The sequence below is a fragment of the Heptranchias perlo genome, unplaced genomic scaffold (assembly GCF_035084215.1).
Source record: "Heptranchias perlo isolate sHepPer1 unplaced genomic scaffold, sHepPer1.hap1 HAP1_SCAFFOLD_44, whole genome shotgun sequence".
NCBI lineage: Eukaryota > Metazoa > Chordata > Chondrichthyes > Hexanchiformes > Hexanchidae > Heptranchias > Heptranchias perlo.
Genome location: NW_027139453.1, coordinates 2699013 through 2704019, shown reverse-complemented (window position 1 = coordinate 2704019; position 5007 = coordinate 2699013). Strand labels below are relative to the sequence as shown.

General features: G+C 44.5%; 2 non-coding genes across 2 annotated transcripts; both read left to right on the top strand.

Moving 5' to 3' along the window:
- Positions 1–215: 215 nt before the first annotated feature.
- Positions 216–305, top strand: trnar-ucg (transfer RNA arginine (anticodon UCG)). The gene is given in 2 exon segments: positions 216–252; positions 270–305. It is a non-coding gene; the product is annotated as a tRNA-Arg (tRNA).
- A 4235-nt stretch (positions 306–4540) lies between these two features.
- Positions 4541–4613, top strand: trnat-ugu (transfer RNA threonine (anticodon UGU)). The gene has a single exon. It is a non-coding gene; the product is annotated as a tRNA-Thr (tRNA).
- Positions 4614–5007: the final 394 nt, after the last annotated feature.

Sequence of the window (5007 nt, the reverse complement as noted above, 5' to 3'; positions counted from 1 at the left end):
TGAACATTGTTTATTCTGATTGTAGGTTTCTCCGAGATCCAGCGGGAGTTCAGTTGTCAGTTTCCTGATTCATCGGAAACAGTAGAGCCAACTTGCTACAAGAAAGAAAACAATAAATGAACAACATCAACAAAGTGAAAGTAAGAGAAAGATCCAAGTTGACCTAATCACCCCTGGCCCGGGTTTAAGATCTTCAGCTGAAACTTTGCAACAGCGACCGTGTGGCCTAATGGATAAGGCGTCTGACTTCGGTGTTAGTCGTCGATGTTATCAGAAGATTGCAGGTTCGAGTCCTGCCGCGGTTGTTTTTGCATTCCTTCGAACGTGCGCCTTACAGTTTTATCCCGGACCGTTCCTTGCGGTGGCTGACCTCATGGAACGGAAATCCGTAAATTCCTTTGCTTGCAGAAGTTGACCCAACACTTTCAACATTGTCGGTCTGGGTGCTCGGGCAGGACATAGTGTAAAAGTGACTTCATTTCTACTGTTTGGATTCAGAAATGTTCGAATAATCCATTGTGCTCTGTACGGACGGGTCCGAATCTCATCCGTGTCGTTATTGTATTGAACTTTCGTTGCGGCCCTACAAAAGTTTTCCACAATAAAAATGGGCTTGAATACTAATATTATCAATCCAACACCGATGTTTTAAGTCTGTGTCCCTGGTTTGTTTCTATTTTGTTTAAATGGAGAGGGACAATTGGAATTTTTCACCTGCTGTAATGAGATAAAGGGTGAGTAGAGAGGACAGATCGGAGACAGATCTATCTGTCCTTCCTTGTTGCCTCTGGGGTTTACAGCGAATGAAAGATTAACGGGAATATCAAATGATAAGGGAGCTGGAACTTAAAGGGTTAACTTTATCAAAACTTTTTAACAATCTTGAACCAGTCCAGTTATTAGATTTGCACCAAGTCTGTACATTTTTCTGTTAAATTTATGTCCTCTACCCGGTATTCATCAAGAAAAAATTAAATCTGGAGGGAAGTCCGGTCCAGATTTGAGCCCAGGATCTCTCTCAGTGTTAACAGTCTCCCGTTTTGAACTCGAATCCCAACCATGGCTCGGTTCCCAGTAACTGCTGCAGAGATTGAAGGACTTCGGTCCCTCCTGCATCTCCTGCATTTTACCATCTCGCGATTATTCGATCGGTATTTGGGAACATGGGAGAAAGCCTGGCTTTAAATCCCGAACATTTAAATCCTCAACAATCCGTCTGTTGATCCCATTCCACGGTGTCTTTAGTTAACAATAACCGCGGGATTGCAATAGGAACCCAGTCCGCAGTTTGCTTCCTTCTCTGTTCCTGTTCTCTCTCGGTGTCTCTAAAACACGATACACTGTTTGGATCAGGAACCGATTTCTGATCAGCCCTGTGACAGACAGACAAGAATCCGTCACTGAAACCCCGAGACACAGGGAATGCTGTTCATTCTGTTCCAGGGACACTTCGTGAGTCGCTGAAACGTTTGAATTCCTATTCCCACAAAGGACGGAGCCAAGCGGAGGAGGGACGTGTTTCTCAATGATAGGACATTGGAGCCCATCGAAGTGTGAGTTCCGATGGTCGATGGGTGTCTGTGGAACGCCGTGAGGGCTTTGGTTTCCTCCCTTAAACTTGGACCCTTCAGTTCGGTCTTTGTGTTCAGCTCTTTTTATTGGTGTTACTGAGTCAGGAATGTTGGACAAGACAGCGGGAGAATTCCCTGCGCTTCTTTCAGCAGCGCTGGGGAATCTTTAACATTTACCGACAGGGTCTCATTTAATCGTCTCTTCTGAAACCTCCCACCAGTTATCCCTCAGGACTGCCCTGATCTGGGTTCCTTTGCCAATCACCTGAAACCTGTGCCTTCTGGTTCCCGACCCTTCTGCCACTGGAAACAGTTTCTTCTCACACGCACAATTAAAATCGCTCATGATTTTGAACACCTCTGTCAAATCTCTTCTTAACATTCTCTGCTCTAAGGAGAACAACCTCAGCATCTCCAATCTCTACACATAACTGAAGTCCCTCATCCCCGGTACCATTCTTGTAAATCTCTCCTGCACCTTCTCTGAAGCCTTGATATCCTTCCTCGAGTGTGGTGCCCATAACTGAACACAATACTCCAGCTGAGGTCTAACTAGTGTTTTATTCAGGTTTAGCATAACTTCCTTTCTTTTGTACTCTATGGCTTTATTTATGAAGCCACGGATCCCATATGCTGATTTAACAGCCTTCTCTACTTGTCCTGCCACTTTCAAAGATTTGCTTAGATACATCCCAAGATCTCAATGTTCCTGCACCCGATTTTAAATTGTACCATTTAGTTTATATTGTCTCTCTTCATTCTTTAGGCCAAAATGTATCACTCCACAATATTTTGCGTTAAATTTCATCTGCCATGTGTCTGGCCATTTCATCAGTCTGTCTGTTTTCGTCCTGAAGTCTGTTACTACACTTTTAATTGTTTATCACATTGTCCAGTTTCGTGTCATCTGCACAATTTGAAATTCTGCCCTGTCCATCCAAGTCCATGTTGTACACTATCTATTTCAATCCGACGCGATCGGGCCTTCTTTACCAAAATCGTATTCAATGTCCGACTTGCATTATCAAGTAAGACTTTGCAGAATGTTTGAGGTAAGAAGCTACTTTGTTGTCTGTATGTCCAAAGTCATAAAGTGCTTCCTGATTTCACCAGTGAAAATCCGAGCTGTAATTTTATGTCCCGCCCCACCCCCACCACCAGAGGAAATAGCTTCTCCGTATCTACTCTTCCGAATCGTTTTATCATTTTAAACACCTCAATCAGACCAATATTTCAAACCGAAGGGAACACAATCCAAATTTGGCTCCGGATCCCGGTCTGGTCTCGGTCGCCGTCACTGTTTTCTCCCTGATCGGTTTCCCTCTGCTTTCGCCAATTGCCGCAAGGACCAACGTTTATATCTGGATTCAGCACCAGGCAGAGAGACAGAAACAACTGCCTGGTGTTTATTGACCTGATCGGGTGGTTAATGTCACCCAAGGCTGATGCACTGAGATCACCAAGCCTGTGCTCGGCTACCATTTGGTTTGGTTCCCTGTTCGACGCTTGTTCTCGCCGGGTGAAGTAGACAGATTTTCTCTTTCACCAGGTTGTTACAATACTGGACCGGTGTCATTTTTTGTGTGAATAACTGGGATAAGTGGACAGAGTAGGGACAGAGAAGGCTGTTGGAACCCGGAGTGGAACAAAGTATAACTTTTGACGGACCAGAATTATTTCAATATCATTATAATCCTGCAATTGCTGGGACCTCGAGCCACAATGATGCATTCACGGCGTGCGCCATTGTCGATAGGTGAATGTTGCAGCAAGTGAGATACGGGATGGGGGGATTTGCACATAATTTCTGGGACATTTGCGCCGTTCCTCGGAAGGCTCGATTAAACGATAAAAGTTATTTTCGTCGCTCAGCCCACCGTTGCCGTCAACGGCGATCGCCGATTCGCTGTATTTACGCCATTCATCGCGCCGCAGCTAATTACGATTGGACAATGAAGGCAAATAAAGTATGAAGCAACAAGAAGTCACTGAGAAAAGTCACAGACTTCAGCCTCTCAGCTTCTCTCCTGCCTTCTCGCTCTCAGGCTCAGTCTTTTGTTACTTTTCAGTCGTGTTTATTTTTGCTCCCTCCCATCTTCCTTCCTTCCATCCTTCACTGCCATCTTTCTTGGAAAAAGGCGCTCCTGCCGTCTGCAGCTATGAAAAAATCTGAGAAGCCAATTGATGATTTTTCACTTAAAATGGAAGCGTAGTGGGGCTTAACTGGAGTTCGATCCCCGGACTTCTCACTTATCAATCAGTGAAAGCCTCAAAGTGAAAGTAAGACCCGAAGTTCAACGAAACGCTGGAAATTGACCATGCAGCCATGTAAAACTTCGCTGCCACACACAGCCGATCAGCCATCCTTTCAGACGCTTCCTCTTCATTCAATCTCGCTTTCTATTCCGATGTACAGCATCATCGAGTTGTAAACTAATTATTTCAAGTAAACAATATCAACATCTCTTCACCAAATTTTGAATGTCCAACTTGTCTATCCAGGATGAATTTCTAAAATTTAAATCATCTGAAGCAAAATTGCCGTTTGTGTGAGAATAGGTACACCGGGTAGACTAGCGCGAATACACATTTCCTAATGTTAAACAAACACACATTAAACTATTGTGCAGTCGATGTCGGAGGTCACCCACAGGAGGAGGTCAGGGCCGGGTGTATCACACACAGTACTCACCAACATTTCGTGGGAAGAGATCAGAAATGCAATAGGGTAAGACCAGATAGTCTGGAGAGAGTTTGGGAATAAAACAGGATGAATAGGACTGGATATAAGATGTACTGACAGGGGATAAGGAAGAGAAGGTCATGACTGATATCCATGGTTTCTCAGGCTGAGACCGTTGAACAAATGATGGAGGATGTTTCGCAGACGCACTGAAGGGGAAGGCTCAACAAAGTCGCTTGACAAAGGTATCAATACCATAACGTTGGGCAAAATTTGCACAAATGTGGGCGCCGTGGCTGAGTGGTTAAAGCACCTGTCTTGTAAACAGGGGATCCTGGGTTCAAATCTCAGCGGTGCCTTCAGTTCATGTTGTTTGTTTCTTTGCTCCCATTTTTCCACCCTTTCTGCTTCAGAGAGCAGCGAGAGCAATGATTCCTCCTCCTCATTGGCAGCCTCCAGAAGCCCTTCGTTTTGCTTCCCAGCCTCTCTGTGTTGACTGCCGAGTTAAATTAGTTCCAGAGATTCCCATCCACGGGTTTACAATTGCAACGAATCATCTCCGTGAGGTTAAAGTGCCCCCTGCTCCTTTACATTTCTATTAAATAATATCAATCAATTGCAGATTAATAATTCAGCTGTTCGCTGATATTCTGTAGACAGGAGGAAACGAATCTTTCTGTGAGGACTTTGGACAAACTGATTCTAGGGTAGAGCTGAACATTCAGGGTGGAGATTAAACACAAACCAACACCG